Here is a 7104-nt window from a genome sequence, read left to right as displayed (position 1 = left end):
ATGACAGAACAAGGAGTAATGGTCTCAAGTTGCAGTGGGGGAGGTTTAGGTTGGATATTAGGAAAAACTTTTTCACTAGGAGGGTGGTGAAGCACTGGAATGCGTTACCTAGGGAGGTGGTGGAATCTCCTTCCTTTGAGGTTTTCAGGGTCAGGCTTGACAAAGCCCTGGCTGGGATGATTTAGCTGGGGATTGGTCCTGCTTTGAGCAGGGGGTTGGACTAGATGACCTCCTGAGGTCCCTTCCAACCCTGATATTCTATGATTCTATGACTAGAGGGTATCTAATGTAATGTCATTTTTTAAAAAAGGCTCCAGAGGTGATCCTGGGATCACCCCGGCAATTACAGGCTGGCAAGCCTGACTTCAGTACCAAACAAACTTGTTGAAACTATAGTAAAGAACAAAACTGTCAGACACACAGATGAATATATTTTTTATTGGAAAAGAGTGAACATGTTTTTTGTAAAGGAAAATCATGCCTCAGCAATCTACTAGAATTCTTTGAGGGGGTCAGCAAGCATGTGGGCAAGGGGGAGCCACTGGATATAGTGTACTTAGATTTTCAGAAAGCCTTTGACAAGGTCCCTCACCAAAAGCTCTTAAGCAAAGAAAGCTGTCATGGGATAAGAGGAAAGGTCCTTTCATGGATTGGTAGCTGGTTAAAAGATAGGAAACAAAGGGTAGGAATAAATGGTCAGTTTTCAGAATGGAGACAGGTAAAAGTGGTGTCCCCCAGGGGTCTCTACTGGGACCAGTCCTATTCAACATATTCATAAATGATCTGGAAAAAGGGGTAAACAGTGAGGTGGCAAAATTTGCAGATGATACAAAACTACTCAAGATAGTTAAGTGCCAGGCAGACTGCAAAGAGTTACAAAAATATCTCTCAACACAGGGGGACTGGGCAACAAAATGGCAGATGAAATTCAATGTTGATATTTGCAAAGTAATGCACACTGGAAAACATAATCCCAACTATAAATATAAAATGATGGGGTCTAAATTAGCTGTTACCACTCAAGAAAGAGATTTTGGAGTCAGTGTGGAGTAGTTCTCTGAAAACATCCACTCAACGTGCAGCAGCAGTCAAAAAAGCGAACAGAATGTTGGGCATCATTAAGAAAGGGATAGATAATAAGACAGAAAATATCACTCTGCCTCTATATAAATCTATGGTACACCCACATCTTGACTACTGCATGCAGATGTGGTCACTCCATTTAAAAAAAAGATACACTGGAATTGGAAAAGGTTCAGAAAAGGGCAACAAAAATGATTAGGGGTATGGAACGACTTCTGTGTGAGGAGTGATTCATAAGACTGGGACTTTTCAGCTTGGAAAAGAGACGGCTAAGGGGGGAATGTGATTGAGGTCTATAAAATCATGACTGGTGTGGAGAAAGTAAATAAGGAAGTGTTATTTACTCCTTCTCATAACACATGAACTAGGGGTCACCAAATAAAATTAATAGGCAGCAGGTTTAAAACTAACAAAAGGAAGTATTTCTTCACACAACGCACAGTCAACCTGTGGAACTCTTTGCAAGAGGATGTTGTGAAGGCCAAGACTAAAACAGGGTTCAAAAAAGAACTGGATAAGTTCACAGAGGATAGGTCCATCAATGGCTATTAGCCAGGATAGGCAGGGAAGGTGTCCCTAGCCTCTGTTTGCCAGAAGCTGGGAATGAGCAACAGGGGATGGATCACTTGATGATTCCCTGTTCTGTTCATTCCCTCTGGGGCACCTGGCACTGGCCACTGTCGGAAGATAGGAAACGGGGCTAGATGGACCTGTGGTCTGACCCAGTAGGGCCGTTCTGATGTTCTGATGGGCTCTGCATTGCCCTGACTCCTGATCTAGCACAGGTGGACTGTGCATGACTCCCTTTGCAACCTGTAAATGCCAGTCCGAGAGGGCTGTCCAAGAGCAATGCATGATGCTCCCCTTTCTTTCCTCTCTAGCCCCACAGGGGCAGAATCTGCTGTTCTACAGCAGATCCAGGATACTGTGGTGCCACTAGACCACTGGGATGCGCTCCAACCCTATTTGGTTAAATCCCTAAGGCCTGGTCTACACTAGGCGCGGGTATCGATCTAAGATACGCAACTTCAGCTACGAGAATAGCGTAGCTGAAGTCGAAGTATCTTAGATCGACTTAGAATCACTTACTTCGCATCCTCGTGGCACAGGATCAATGGCAGCCACTCCCCCATCGACTCTGCTTCCGCCTCTCGCCGTGGTGGAGTTCTGGAGTCGACGACAAAGAGATCAGGGATCGATTTATCACGTCTACACTAGACACGATAAATCGATGCCCGATAGATCGATCCGGCGGGTAGTGTAGACATGGCCTTAGGCATATAAAGCATATTTAGGGCTGTGGCTCCTATGTGGCTGTCTATTGCCTTAGCTCCTGTATTCTCCACTTAGGAAGGAACAATCAGTGGCACACATACAAAATGGGAAATGACTGCCTGGGAAGGAGTCCTGCGGAAAGGGATCTGGGGTCATAGTCGACCACAAGCTAAATATGAGTCAACAGTGTAACACTGTAGCAAAGAAACCAGACATCATTTTGGGATGTATTAGCAGGAGTGTTGTAAGCAAGACATGAGAAGTAATTCTTCTGCTCTAATCCGTGCTGGTAAGACCTCATCTGTCCAGCTCTGGGTGCCACATTTCAGGGAAGATGTGGACAAAATGGAGACAATCCAGAGGACAGTAACAAAAATGATTAAAGGTCTAGAAAATACGATCTATAAGGAAAAACTGAAAAAATTTGGTTTCTTTAGTCTGGAGTACAGAAGGCTGAGAAGGGACATAGTAACAATTTTCAAGTACATAAAAGGTTGTTACAAGAAGAAGGCTGAAAAATTGTTCTCCTTAACCTCTGAGGATAGGACAAGAAGCAATGGGCTTAAATTGCAGCAAGGGAGGTTTAGGCTGGACATTAGGAAAAACTTCCTGTCAGGGTGGTTAAGCACTGAAATAACTTGCCTAGGAAGGTTGTGGAATCTCCATCACTGGAGGTTTTTAAGAAGAGATTAGCCAAATACCTTTTGGGAATGGTTTAGTTATTACGTAGTCCTGCCTTGAGTGCAGGGGACTGGAATAGATGACCTCTCGAGGTCCCTTCCAGTCCTATGACTCTATGATCCTCCTCCTGCTCCAGCATCCCAGCATCTCACCTCTCCCTGCAACAGCTTTCTCAAAACACTGGTGTTATAGTCATCTTCCTCTCCCAGCGCTCTGACCACATCCATCCCCTCTTCAGGGCTCTTTGTCATCTTCCCCTCTCCCTCTGCACCAATGCTGAATCATCACCTTCATCTTGTGCATCGTTAGTGGGAGTCATCAGAGGGCACCCTCACAGATTGCTGTAAGGGCTGTTTCTTCTTCTTATCTTCATTACTGGTGGTTTGCAACCATAGAATCATAGCACTGGAAGAGACCTTGAGAGGTCATCTAGTCCAGTCCCCTGCATTCGTGGCAGGACTAAGTATTATCTAGACCATCCCTGACAGGTGTTTGTGGTGCCACCGGCCCCACTCCACCCCTCTTATCTGGTTTGTGTTGCGTTGGTTGGACTACCTCTTTGCTGCAAGGGATGCAGGAAATGAGGAGAACCCCTTCCTAAAGGAAACCTAAAGCCCTCTCTTTGCCCTGCTTTTAATATGTCCAGCCAACTTGTTTCTCAAGACGTCTTGTGCCAGCTGAGGATCTGGCCCCTTATATCTGTACAGTGCTTTGAGATCCTCATTTGAAAGGCTCTATCTAACAGGTACCCTATCTAAACAGGTTCCCTCTGCTTTAGTTTGCATTTTTGCTACTCCAAAACCACAACATAGTTCACAAATCTGATTTTCCCGTCGCACTAAAATCAGTTTACAGGGTTCTTTTTTTATTATTTATTCCAGTAAACACACATGCTTTCCCAGTGGTAATGCAGTGATCCCTCACCTTGTTCACTTACCCCTGCTGTTTGCCCTCCCAGCTGAGTTAATAACTTTCCTCTAGAGCCATCAGCCCCGGGGGCTGATTGTTACATAAGTTCATGTCGCTCATTGGGAATTAAATGTTAGGCTAAGCCATCAGCAATTTTTTTTCGAGCTGAATTGTTTAAAGGAAATGGTGCTCGCCCCGTTTTCATTATAGAGAACTGTTCATGAAGACTGCAGGGATACTTATAGATACTCAGTCCATAAATCACGTTCATGAAAGTCCCTAATAGCTACTTAATTGCACATGGTATTTTCCTATTAAAAGCATTTGGAGATGTTTTGCATCCATTCGTCTTTCCGGAAAATGTCCAAATAATGTATTTGCAATGCTGTGCTAATCCACCCTGATCTCACCTGCCTTTGAAGGATTAGTTGGATAAAAGGATTTTAATGATGATAAGTAACTTCTTGAGAATGTTCTGACTCCGTGGTGCATCCTAGGGATATTTGTTTCTGATAATCTGCTCAGAAAAATTGTTTATAAAAGTGGCAACTTCTTAACTGAATCAGATCCTCTGACAGAGTGTTTAGGGCCAGATCCAAAGCTCACTGAACTCAACTGGAATCTTCTCATTGACTTCAATGGCCTTTGACTGACAGAGGCAAGTGAAGGATTCGTAGTAAATTGTGTTGGTCATCCAATTTTGCCTCTTTTTCTCCTCTTCCTTATCTGCCGGCAGACTGCAAAATGTGCAATTTCTTTGTGAATTTCTCCTTCCAAACAGTTCTCTCGCACACAAGAAATTCCCTGCATTTACTTGATCTTCAAACTTCACCCTGTACTGGTCATGTGCATAAGTCATGTGACATTGCTTCTGTTCCCTGATTGGGAGCCTTCTGTAAATAACCATGGGGAATTTCAATAAAGTGGGAATTTCAGATTTGGGCTATATAGTTAGGAGTTTCTTTTCTGGGAATATTCACAAAATCACACTTATTTATTTTAGTTTTTATTTATATTTTATTGTTTGTATCACCGTAGTGCATAGGAGACGTCGCCCAGAGTGCTAGGAGCTGTACAGAAAGAACAAAGAGACAGTCCCTGCCCCTAAGAGCTGACAATCTAAGTATAAGGCAAGAGTCAAAAGATGGATACTGGCAGACAGGGGAGTACAAGGAAACAAGACAATACTGGTCAGCGTAATTGGCAGTGGTTTCATGACACCAGCAGACTAACCGTGATCAAGTTCTTTATAGGCACCACAGGAAAAGAGCGAGTTGAGAACTGATTTTCTGAGTGTCCCTGCTGCCAAAGCTTAACCTCCTGGGGGCTCCCCAAAAAGCCCAACTGTCCCCCCAGCTCAACCCCCCAGCTTTGCCCCCAACAGCTATGATTCAGTAATGATTTGTCAACATACAAATTGGTGGCATATCGAAAACAGAAAATATGGGGCCAGTGTGAAATAAATGGAATTGAATAGAAATAGAAATGCCCGGGGCTGATTTCATCTGCATGTTTAATTAATTACAACCTCTAATTTCTCTTAAAATGTAAATGAACCTGCTGAAGAGTTTCCAGCGTGGGATAGAATTTGCCAGGCCTGATGAGCTAACTTGGTGAAGTACCAGGGACCCTGGCATCAGCCCTGCCAGTTCCCTGGTAATCTCAGTGGAATGATAACAGCCGAGCCACTGAACTATAGGGAGACATTTGAATAATTTCAGAGATTCCTTCTTAGCAGTATAATGCAGCTCAACCTGGCTCTGTGCTTCAGCCGACCTGACCCCAGGTCAAGAACCCCAGGTCAGCCTTTGCATCCATAACAAACTCTGGGAGCTGTGTCTTTGAACTCTCTGCTAGCTAGCAGTCCCCTTGATAGTGGCCAGACTTGCTCTGAGTGAATTGTGTCTGGGCGGATGTATGTATGTCATGCACTTTATCACCTCTGAGACCCAGAGTGGTCTACTGGTTAGAGTTTGGTCCAGTAGATAAGGCCCCAGCCTGGGACTCAAGAGATTCATTGGATTAATAGATTCCAAGGCCGGAAGGGACCACACTGTGATCAACTAGTCTGACCTCCTATATAACAGAGGCCATAGAACTTCCCCCAAGTCATTCCAAAAGCAGATCTTTTAGCGAGACAGCCAATCTCGATTTTAAAATTGTGAGTGATGGAGAATCTACCATGACCCTTGGTAAATTGTTCCAGTGGTTAATTACTCTCAATGTTAAAAAAGTTACGTCTTATTGTTAGGCTGAATTTGTCTAGCTCGAGGATGGGCAAACTATGGCCTGCAGGCCGCGGCCAGCCCATCAGACCTTTTAATCAGGCCCTTAAGCTCCCACCGGGAGTGGGATGGGAGCAGGGTTGGGGGCTTACCCCGCTCCTGGAAGCAGCAGCCTGTCCCACTTCTGGCTTCTATATGTAGGGGCAGCCAGGGGGCTCCGCTCGCTGCCCCCACCCCAAGCGCTGGCTCTGAAGCTCGCATTGGCCAGGAACCATAACCAATGGGAGCTGCAGGTGCAGCTCCTATGCATAGTGGCAGCATGCAGAGCTGCTTGGCTGGTGCTGAGGCCTCCACGTAGGAGCCAGAGGGGGGACATGCCACTGCTTCTGGGAGCTGCGGGGGCAGCGACTGTGGATGGGGCAGTGCCGGCGGACAGGTCGGCGTGCAGAGCCACCTGGCTGCACATCCGCGTAGGAGCTGGAGAGGGGGACATGCCCCTGCTTCCGGGAGCTGTTTGAGGTAAGCACCACCCTACGCCTGCACCCCTGACCGTCTCCTGCTCCTCAACCCCCTACCCCAGCCCTGATCCCCTTCCTGCCCTCTGAACCCTTAAATCCCAGCCTGGAGCAGCCTCCTACACCCCCAACCCCTCATCCGCAGCCCCACCCCAGAGCCCGCACCCCCAGCCAGAGCCCTCACCTCCCCCACTTCACCCTAACCAAAATATCATGTGGTACAAACCAAACGCCTCATAGAAGTCTAAGTATGTTACATCAGTGCTATTACCTTTATTAAACCAAACTTGTAATCTCATCAAAAAAGAGAGAAACTAATTTGATAGGATCTATTTTCCATAAATCCTTGTTGATTAGCACCTATTATATCACCCTCCTTTAATTCTTTATGACTCAAATCCCATGTCAGCCACTCT

This window comes from Lepidochelys kempii, chromosome 1, assembly GCF_965140265.1.
Source record: "Lepidochelys kempii isolate rLepKem1 chromosome 1, rLepKem1.hap2, whole genome shotgun sequence".
Lineage (NCBI taxonomy): Eukaryota > Metazoa > Chordata > Testudines > Cheloniidae > Lepidochelys > Lepidochelys kempii.
Note: the sequence above shows the minus strand (reverse complement) of the source record.